Source organism: Acomys russatus, chromosome X, assembly GCF_903995435.1.
Source record: "Acomys russatus chromosome X, mAcoRus1.1, whole genome shotgun sequence".
In the NCBI taxonomy this organism is placed as follows: domain Eukaryota; kingdom Metazoa; phylum Chordata; class Mammalia; order Rodentia; family Muridae; genus Acomys; species Acomys russatus.
In genome coordinates, this window is record NC_067169.1 from 30,838,463 (window position 1) to 30,850,006 (window position 11,544).

General features: G+C 44.6%; 1 pseudogene; it reads right to left on the reverse strand.

Moving 5' to 3' along the window:
• Positions 1 to 5,321: 5,321 nt before the first annotated feature.
• On the reverse strand, positions 5,322 to 6,684 carry LOC127185783 (RNA exonuclease 4-like; annotated as a pseudogene).
• Positions 6,685 to 11,544: the final 4,860 nt, after the last annotated feature.

The following is an 11,544-nucleotide window of genomic DNA, read 5'->3' on the forward strand; positions in this document are numbered from 1 at the left end:
GGCCCATACGGAGTGGCATTATCAGGAGGCGTGGCCTTGTTGGAGTAGATGGGGCTTTGTGGGAGGGAGTGGCTCACTGGGGGTGTGCTTTGAAGTCTCAGGAACTCAAGCCAGTTCTCTTCCTGCTGCCTGCTGATCTGGATGTGGGACTCTCATCTCCTCCTTCAGCACCCTGTCTGCCTGCAGGCTGCGATGCTTTCCATCATGATAATAATGGGCTAAACCTCTGAAAGGGTAAGCCAGCCCCAATTAAATGTTGTCCTCTGTAAGAGTTGCCATGGCCATGGTGTCTTTTCACAGCAATAGAAACCCTAACAACACCCTCAAACTCTTCTTCTCTGATTCAGGAATGCTGTTTGCCTAATTAGGAAAGAGTCAAATGGTAGAAGAGACAGAATTCTATCTTTTTGCTGCCATAAAAAAATGTGAGCCCTCTTAATGGAGTTACATTTAAAGGAAGGACAAGAGGTAGGAAGTGTTGGAGGAGATGTAGGAAGAAAGTTCCTTGTACACAGGGGTAGGACTGTAGACTGTAGACTACCATCATGGAAAAGACTGTGAAAACTCAAAACAAATTCAAAACAAACTACCATATGAGTCACCAATCCCTTTCTGGGTTTACACTGAAGAGAAGTGAAATCATCCTGTCCCAGAATTAGCTGTACTCCTATGTTTGTTGAAACATCATTTACAATAGCCAAGATGTGGAAACAACTGGTCTTCATCATAGATAAGTAGGTAGAGAGATTGATACACACACACACATACACACACACACACACACACACACACACGTCAAATTTTTTTTTTTTTGGTTATTTGAGACAGGATTTCTCTGTGTAGCTTTAGCTGTCCGAGAACTCACTCTGTAGACCAGGTTCGCCTCAAACTCAGAGATCCACCTGCCTCTGCCTTCCCAGTGCTGGGATCAAAGGCATGTGCCACCACTGCCCCACCATTATTCTGTCTTAAAATCAGTGGACCTTGCCATTTGCAACAACATGAACAGAGCTGGAGGATGTCATGCTGAGTGAAGTAAGCCAGATACAGACAGAAAAGTCTACATGATGTCTCGTATGTGGAATCTTTAATTCTTTGAGAATTTTAAACATGCATATGATGTATTTTGATAATATCCACCCAACTTCTTCCTCTAACTTCTTCCAGATTTATCTGCTCCTCCCTACACCACTCAATTTCATGTCCTCTTTTGAAAAAAGTATAATTCACTATATTAGTCAAGGTTCTCTAGAGGAGAAGAACTGATAGAATCTATCTACATATATGTGTATATTTATTAGATTTTTAGATTGTAGTATTTATTAGAGTGGTGTACAGGCTGAGGTATAGATGATGGCTATCTTCTGACCGAAAGGCCAAGAGTTGGGTAGTTGTTCAGTCCATTAGGCTGGTTGTCTCAGCTGGTTTTCAGTCTACTTTGGAGTTCCATGGCCAATGGACAGGACATTCTCCACAGTTGAGTGGAGAGTGGGGTCTGACTTTCACATGAACTCTGGTGCCCCATATTTGACCACATCCCCTGGATGGGGAGGCCTGGTGGCACTCAGAGGAAGGATAGCAGGCTACCAAGAAGAGACTTGATACCCTATGAGCATATACAGGGGGAGGAGGTCCCCCTCAGTCACAGTCATAAGGGAGGGGAGTAAGGGGAAAATGGGAGGGAGGGAGGAATGGGAGGATACAAGGGATGGGATAACAATTGAGATGTAACAAGAATAAATTAATAAAATATATTTTAAAATATTTTAAAAAAGAAGTAAGTTCTAATATCAGTGAAGGAATGGCTCAAAACCAGGATTATTAGTGAGAGCAAAAGCAGGCAAGGAAAAAGCATAAGCTTGTTTCTTCCATGTTGTTTTATGTAGGCTGCCACCAGATGGTGGATCTTCTCATCTCAAATAATCCAACAAAGAGAATCTTCATAGATGTACCCAGGTGATTGGATTTTAGTTGATTCCAGATGTAGTCAAGTTGACAGACTTGATCAGCCATCCCACCCACCAAATCCAATTAATTCTGCCCATGTACTTGGGGCATGAGAACATCTACTAGGAGGCTGACCTACCAGGGGCCATATCTCTGAAGGAAACTGTCTTTTTCTTCCGTGGAGCCTTAAACTATCAATATCTCTTTGGTTAGGGGGGTCAGGGCTCATGAGTTCCTCCCCACTCTGTGCTAGCTAGGGTGTTAACTGACTCAATCTTGTGCAGGCAGCCATAGCTACTGTGAGATCATGTATGTAGTGGTTCTGTCTTATCCATATGTCACTATTTCAGGTGGCTCAGTGGCTAAAGACACTAGTTGCCCTTTTAGAGGACCAAGGTTTGAGTCCCAGAACTCACATAGCAGCTCAGGGGATCTTATGCTGTCTTCTATCCTTTGTGGGCATACGCGTGCATGTGATGCCCAGACATACACATAGACAAAACACCCACACAAATCAAATACAAATAAAATGAAAAAAGATACAATGTTTCACTTTGGTCCCTTTTCTATTATAATCTTTCTATCCCCTCTTCTCTTAAAAAGGATGAGAACATGTAAACAGAAAATAAAAAGGTGGTTATCAGGAGCAAAGGAAGATATAAATCAAAGGGCTTAAAGTTGCAATGATGTAGCCTGAGTAATCTGTGGGTCTGATGTCTAATATGGGAGACCTAGTTGATAATATAATATTGTACTGTATAATTGAAGTTTGCCAAGATACCAGGCTTTAGATATTATTGTCACTATAAGAGAAAAAGGGTGAGTGTACGTGAAATGGTGGGTGCCATTTTGCTTGACTATATAAAACTCACTTCACCTCATTAGCTACAGACACACACACACACACACACACACACACACACACACACACACATACACACACGCTCACACACATACATATGAATATCAAGAGATCATGTTGTATACTTTAGAATATGCAATAAAGTACATTCCAACAAGATAGCCAGCCTTAAAAAGCTAACCATCCTTCACAGGAACATAGAAGCTGGAGTCACAATTAAGTGAAAGTGGGCTTCCTACACTGTTATTTGTCAGTTAGACAATCCAATCCTGTGGTTCTGAGTCTCCCAGAAGAACACCATGGGCTCCAAGCCAGACACACGTACTTCTCTGAAGGAAAGTCCAAGTGCCGCTGTCAGTCTCAGGATGGAGGAGGATGAAGCACTGGGCCCTGAGTGAGCTCAGAACAGAAGTCCGTGTCACAAGATCTCTGGTCCAGCCGTGGGTGCCAACAAAGGAAATTTTCTCTACAATAAATGTTACTGCTCTTTTAGCTGGGCTGCTGGCACCAGGCCAGGAGGCAATGAGGCTCTCAGGGCTCCAAGACTGAGCCAGGCAGCTGCTTCGGGAATAGCCAACAGCAGGAGCTCAGGGCTCCTAGAGGCTGAGCTCCAGCAGTGACCTTGAGAGTTCTTTGGGGGGACATCGGAGGTCATCTTTCCCTAGTATTACAGTTCAGAATAAACAGCCAGTGAAACAGATGATGCATGATGGCTTATTTCATGTGAAAACAAGGACTTATAAACGTTGGGCTGTGGGGGCGGCTTTGAGGATGAACGCATTTGGTTGGCTGGTGCTAGGATGCTGCTGATGTTCTATTTGCATGGGGAAAGATAACAGGTGACAGCTTATGTGACTGGCCACCTGTAGCCACTTTGGAGTTGTGCTCCTGTGGCGGGCATGGAAACAAGAAGAGAGCTTTGTCCCACACCTTCCATTCTCAGGATGAGATTTTAAATCTTAAGTTTGAGATTTCTAGGATTTGAACATGACCCATCTCACTAGTCACTTCCTCTGGTGGCATGGTCCACGAGCCTCACACAATCCTAATTTAAAAATACTCTTACCACACACTCTAGAGTTTCCATGTGAAGATGTTGATATCTACTGGAATTTTACACCAAGTATAGTGAGTGTATTTTTGTCACATATGCTGGATAATGGTTCAATTACTGAGCATCCATTGCTGTTTAAGTTGGAGCTTTTCATGGTAGATGACAAAGCAGCACTTAAGAACAGTTAGGTAAGCTGGGCATGGTGGCACATGCCTTTAATCCCAGCACTCGGGAGGCAGACGCAGGCGGGATCGCTGTGAGTTCGAGGCCAGCCTGGTCTACAAAGTGAGTCCAGGACAGCCAAGACTACATAGAGAAATCCTGTTTTGAAACAAAACAAAACAAAAAAAACCAGTTAGGTAAAAGGGGATTTATTGGAAGAATCTTTGGACAAGTCATTGCAGAGCAGTCTCAGCATGATGCTGGTGGAAAGATGCCCGCAGACACAATAAAGGAGTATGATTTCTCTGGTAGCAAAAGGTAGAGAAATTTAACTTAACAAGCAGCCCCACAAAAGAGAAGCAATGAAGCTTGCATCCATTTATTCCTGATGGTGCTGGAAATGGAGCCCAGGGTCTTGCACGTAGTGGACAAGTGCTCTCGGAGTCACACTCCAGTCCACAACTGCACTAAAAGCAGACATCCGTCATTATATGGTGCATCTGCTCAAAGGGTTGTCAGGTAGGTTCATAAAGTTCACTCGTCACTCTGTACTTGTTGCTAGCCAGAAAAGCTACTGGCAGGACAGTGGGCAGATGGTCTTTCTCTTACACTGCCCCAGGTGATAGGGTCTTTGCCCTCCAAGTGTACCTGTGCCACAAGTCTCATCCCCAAGGGCTGTGTGGAGAGTACTGTACTGGACATTGGCATTTTAGATGACTCTGGACCAAGCAAAGGACATAGAAGTGAGAATGTACCTCCAGCCCAGTAGCTTTAAGAAAAATCCTCAACGGGCAGTTGCTGTGCTGGCCAGATTGGTTTGCAGCAAATTGAAGGCCCTTAGCCTGGATCCCTTAGGTCCAGCAGAGCTTATCCCATTACTTGTAAGAGGAGAAAATGCTGCTTGCTCCTTAAGGGAAGGTGCTGAGTGCCCGCTGAATCCAGCTCTGCCCATTGATAAGTGGCAGCGCAGGTGGTCAGCAGGCAGACTCTGCAGCACACCCACCCATTACAATGCTTTCTGTCCTCTGAACCTACAACATGCCACTGACTTCTGGCCCCATATCTAACCAGTCTACCTCAGCACACAGGTGCAGGACCACGCCCTGGTAGCAGAGTCAGGGAGGAAGTTCCAGCAGCTCCCACGCCACACTCCTGCAGCCATGGCTTTGAGAATGCTCACCAGAGCGAGTCCCTTCTGTACAGAGACCTGGCAGGCCTCCATAACCCCATCCCAACTGCCACTGGATTGAAGAGTCACTGAAGGATAGGCGTGGTGGCGACAGCAGTAGGGTGGTGTTAAGCGTACTTGTTCCAGTGCTCTGGAGTGGTGGCTGGAGAGCGTCCGTCTGCGGTAATGCTATCTCACTCACGTTTTACCATGATGCAAAAAGCCTCATTGCTGCCTGGGCATCCTGGACCGAACAGCGCTCTGCCTGCTGGACACCGACCTCCCCAGAATTTTCTCAGAAAGTTGTTTCAGAGATGGTCGTCCACTCCTTACTCGACTTTTGAATGGTTTGAATTTTTGAGTGTCCCTGATTTTCTTTTTTGGGTGATCAGGGAACAGAACCTTTAAATCATTGTGCAGTACACGCCCCACCAAGATTCTGCCCTTCCGCGTTTCTGCCACTTCCTTCTTCACAACTTCAAATTCTTCTCCCTGTTTCCGGTTCTCAGGCTGGATGCCACTGACCGCTGTCCTGTGGTCAGTCACGGACTCGGTTGGCTTGACGTACTGTCATAAACACACTTCCCATACTGGTTCATGATGGACACACTGGCTGTGATGCTCTCTTCCTCTTTGGGGCCCACGCCTACCATCTCACAATCCAGGGCCAAGGCTTTTGTCAGGCTGCTGAAGGGCCTGTCCCTTCACCAGGGAGATAGTGATAGTCTTGCTCTGCCCCAGCCGCTTTCGTACCAGCATGGCTGCCTCTGGGCCTGTGGCGGCCTCGGTATCATCGGGATCCACATCATTAAATCAGATGTCTTCCTCCATGGGCATGGACGGAGTCAAGGCTACAGCTGCCTCCTTAGCTTTCCACTTATGCTTGATGGGCCCTTGATGAGAGGAGATGTCACTATGTGTCCTCTTTTTGGCTTTCGTCTGCTCTGTTTCGGAGGTCTTTGTGGGAGGTACTAGTGTCTTCCTGTCCTTCTTAGATGCAGACGTAACAGAACTCCTAGTGGTCTGGTCTTTCTCTGTCCTCTCCTCTCCCTTTGATTTATTTTTTCTGTTTTGCTGGATTATTTCAGGATGCATTTTGTCATCCATCTGAAAGACAAGAGGTCTTTGGGGGCCTGTGACTGTTGTTTCAGCAGAGAGCCTAGATGTCCACAGGGTTTGGCTGGTTCTGTGTGTCCAAATAGGAAAATCCACATGAAGGAACAAGGTGGAATGTTATGGAGCTCAAGAAGTTCCTTACTATCTTTCATGTTAACCAAGGCCCCATGGCATACACTCCAGAGGATTACCTCTTGTAATGCCTTCCAATTTTGAGAACAGTTCTTTGGGGCCTCCGGTGGTTGGATTGTGATTTCCCGGAGTCCCGCTTCCTCCCTGCACTTTGATCTTCCTGACCCTCTTCTTGTCTTTCTTCCAAGTGAGCTTCTTTCTAGGCCCAGGTTGGAGCACCGACGCAGTGACCTTCATCTCCATCTTCTAGCTCTCCACAGCTGGACCCAGCAGGGAAGAGACTCAGACTAGGTGGCAGCTGCGGAAGCACACCCCAGGCGGCAAGCAAACCTACACACTGCCAAGTCTGCCCCGCTTTCACCTCAACTTCTCGCTGCAGGTTTCAGCCATGATGCATGTTCATGCGGATACACATGTGCATCTGGGTATACATGCATGTGCAGGTGTGCATGTGGAGGTCAGAGGTTGATGGTAGGTATCTTCAGCTATCACTCTACATCCTCTTTTGAGACAGGTCTCTCAATGAATCCAGAGCTCATTGATTGGACTAAGATAGTTGTCTTAGTTACTTTTTAATTGCCATGACAAAATCAACTTATAAAACAAAGTGTTTAATGTGGGGCTCATGGATTCATACCATCATGGCAGGGAACATAGCAGCAGGCAGGCAGGCAGGCAGGCATGAAGTTCAAATAGTAGCTAATAGGTCACATCTTGAGACACAAGCATAAAGCAGAGAGAATGAGCTAACGGCAAATGCTATGGGTTTTTGAACCTCAAAGCATACCCTCAGTGACACGCTTCTTCCAACAAGGCCACACCTCCTAATCCTCCTGAAATAGTTCCACTGACTGAGGATCAAGCATTCAAACATAGGGGCCTTTGGAGACCATTCTCCTTTAAACTGCCATAGTAGCTGTTGAGTTACAGGGATCCCTTCCCTCTCTCCCCAGTACTGATGTTACAGACACATGCTGCCACTCTCGACTTTTTATGTGACTGCTGAGAATCTGAACCCAGGTCCTCATGCTTGGAGAACAGGCACTTTACTCATTGAACTACCTGTACAGGCCACTTACTCCTCCTTCCCTTCTTCCTTCTTGCATTTGTCCTTTGTTTCTGATATAGTATTCTTGTACAATTTTATTCTCCTTTTGACATTGTTATATATACACACCATATGTTTTAATCATATTCACCCCCATTGTCTTCTCTTGCTTCCTCACACTCCTGTGGATCCTCTGCCTCTTTCATGTATTTTTGTTCATTTGCTTGTTTTAATAAACTAATGAGTTTAATAAGGACTGCTTATAGGAGCATGGGTGGGGAGTTTACAGGATTATGGACAATTTACCAGTGACTATACTACTGATAAAATGTCTTCCAGTTCCCCAACCACCATTAACTGCCTTTAGACCCTCAGAGACGAATGGGGGCCTTGTGAGCCTCCTTTCTTTTCTGGTTCCATTATTTTGTTGTTTTTGTTGTTGCTGTTTTTGTTTTACAACACATGTTTTACAACACAGGATTTCTCTATTTATCCCTGGCTATCCTGGAAGTCACTCTGTAGACCAGGCTGGACTTGAACTCACAGAGATCTTCTTGCCTCTGGCTTCAGAGTGCTAGGATTAAAGGCATGCACTTCTACTGCTCAGATCTTGTTCCAGTTTTTGTTTTTGTTTTTGTTTTTGTTTTTTTTTTTTTGAGGGCTTCTTTGTGTAGCTTTGGCTGTCCTGGACTCACTTGGTAGATCAGGCTGGCCCAAACTTACAGAGATCTACCTGCCTCTACATTCCTGAGTGCTGGGATTACAGGCATGTGCCACCATGTCCAGCTCTGCTTCTATTTTTATGGAATGTCCAGAAGACGCAAATCCACAGAGACAGAAAAAAAGATTAGTGACTGCCAGGACCTGGTGGGGTAATCTAAAAAGAACTTTATTTTGGAACCTGAAAGTCCAGCGTTCAACAGTGCCATTTGCTCAGTCTCTGGTGGGCTATTCATGGAATGCGATGGTGTAGCAGGAATACACGTGAGAGGAATCAGCTGGCAAGTCAGGAAATCAGAGGTAGTACAGAGAGGCTGGCTCACTCATTTCTAACAACTCATTGCTGTGTGAACTTACCTGGATCTCTCTAGATAGAGGCCTCTCCTGTAATGCCTTAATTATCTCATAGCAGGCCTCACTTATTTTTTAAACTTTCACTTACGTGTATGTGTGTGTGTTGCTGCTTGCACAGACTGTACCACATTTGTGCAGGTGCCCTCAGAGGCCAGAAGAAGACATTGGATCCTCTGGACTTGGAGTTATAGGCAATTATGAACTGTCCGATGTGGGTGCTGGGAGATGAACTCAGGTCCTCTACAAGAATAGTATGTGCTCTTAACTGCTGAGCCATCTCTTCAGTTCCAGGTCTCACCTCTTAAAGGCTTCTTCCCTTCCATGTTACAGCTGAGGACAAACCCTCTGACACACATGTCCCCTGGAGACAAACCATATTCTAACCTTAGCTATTTGGTTCTTTTTGAGACGATGAAACGACTCCAAAATTCTGGTACTGGTTGCTCTATTAGTCCACTTTTTCCAGTGTGGTGGTTTGATTGAGAATGGCCCCCATAGGCTGTCATATTTGAATGCTGGGTCCCCAGGAGGAATAGGTAAGTGTGTCACTGGGGAGGGCTTTAGGTTTTGGAAGCCCACCTCATTCCCAGTTAGCTCTCCCTTTTTGCTTTGCCCTTGTGGAGCAGATGTGAGTTCTCAGCTACAGTTGCAGTGTTATGTCCTGCCTGCCTGTTACCACATTCTCCATCATGAACTCACCCTCTGAAACTGTAAGGCCCCAATACTTCCCTTCTACTATAAGTTGCCTTCATCATGGAGTTTTGTCACAGCAGTAGAAGGTAACTAAGACAGCCAGCATAACAGAATGTCACAGACTAGGTAACTTATTGTGAACAAAAGCTTAATTTCTCATAGTTCTGGAGACCGGGAAGTCCAAGATCAAAGCTATAGTAAGGTCAGTTGTGGGATGAGAAAGTCATCCTCTGGAAGATGATTTTATTGTGACTACATGGCAGAAGTGAAAAGGATAAGAGAGCCCAGATGCTGTAATGACATTGAAGTCACTGATAAAGGAGAGACTCTCACATATTTATTCCCTCCTACCCCTCCCCCCACGTATGTGTGTGTGCATGCGCATGTGCAGGCACATATGTTCAGGTTAAAGAACAACTTGCAGGTGTGCTTACTCAGTTTTGGACTCAGGCAGGTGACAAGCACCCTTGGTGGCAAGCAGCCTTACCCACTGTGCCATCTCACAGACCTCTAATCACTTCTTAGAAGCTCTGCTTTTTAGTCTTTTCATCTAAGTGCCAACCAAGCTTGACTCTTCTTAGTTCCTGAGTTTAGATGAGATCAGCCATGGTCAAGATGATATGTATGGCTGTAGACCTCACTTCTTAATCCTATTACATTGGCCATCAAGATTTAACACCTGAGGGGCAATTTAACACCTGAATTTTCTATGGGAAACATTCAAATTATAGAGTTGTGTAAGTATGTATATACTAAGAAAAATGCTAACATTTACTCTTCAAGTGAAGAAATTGTATGGTAAGAAAATTCTGTCTCCATAATGTAGTTTTTTGAAAAAAAAAAAGAATGAGGTGAGATGACTCAGCAGGTAAAAAGCACTTGCAAGCTAGCCTGGCGGCTTGGCTCAGTCTCTGGAACCCGAACAAAAGGAGAAGGAGAGAATTTCTCAGAGTTTAGGGAGACAAGTAAAGGAGGCACAGCTCTGCACCGTCACTCTCAGCGACCTGAGGGGTACCTCGCCTCAGTCAACCTAGGATTCGTGGCTTTGACACGGAAAACACTTTCAAGACTAGGCAGTTTGTGAAGTAGACCTGGATATTTTATTAAAGGTATTTTAATATAGGCTTAAACATGGGACTTGAGAGAAAAAGAGCCTCTCAGGGGCAAGGCAGGCACATCCAAATACAGGCTCCAGAAAGGAAAGGCGAGTCATAGCTTGTTGTTTTTACAATGGCCACATACAGGGTTTTGGTGAGGTTTGAAGTGACTATGTATTACTTGGTGGTCCCCAAAGCACCGATAGGATTGCAGTAGATAAGGTAAACGTCTAACTCTTAGGGGTACAGGGCAGTAGGTTATCTTTACTATAAACAGTTTTGTTTGAGATGCCCAGGCAGTATTTCAGGAAAGAAATGAGGCTCTCTACTCAAGGTCATATACATTCAGGTATTAAGCCTGGATCTTGGCTGCTTCAACATAAAATATCTATATATGAAAATGATATTCTGTGTCCACATCCTTTTGTTGTTATTGTGCTGGAATTCTGGTTTCTAAACTGTCAAGAGCTTTATTTAGACTCTGGGACAACAGGCTTCTTTCTCATGTTCCCACAATTTATCTTCCTATCTGGACTCAAAGTGACTCCACGCATAATTGGAAAAAAAAATTGAGAACTGAATAGTTCCTGGGAAGAGTTTAGAAACTGACAAAGGAAGAAAAGTGCATGGACACCCCGTCAGCAAACCAGGCACACACCTGAAGACAGTAGCAGAGACAAGGTCGTTTCTTAGTTCAGAGCTCATTAGATGTACCTGAGTTTGGGTATGTGTTTAGATATGCTTAATATACATTTTTGGGGTTCACCAAGCAATAAGTCAGGAGGATCTCTTAGGATTAGTAAAGCTTAGAAAATACTAGTTTGAGTCACTGTTGTTTTTAATAGGCACTAACTCCCTCACTACCAGTATCCAAAGTTGCTATTGATAATGCAGCTCAGACAAGATAAAAAAAGCCTCAATAACTGCTTTTTTAAACTTAAATTTTAATTTAAAATTTAAAGATTAATTTATCTTATTTATGCTCATGTATATTTTACTTGCATGCATCTATATGTATTGTGTATCTGCCTGGTGCCCAACGGAGTCAAAAAAGGGTACAGGGTTCCCTGGAGCTGGAATTACAAATGGTTGTGAACCATCACGTGTGTGCTGGGAATTTAATCGGGGCCTGTGTAAGAAAAAGAAATGCTCTTAACCCCTGAGCCATCTCTTCAGCCCCAGCCCTTTTCC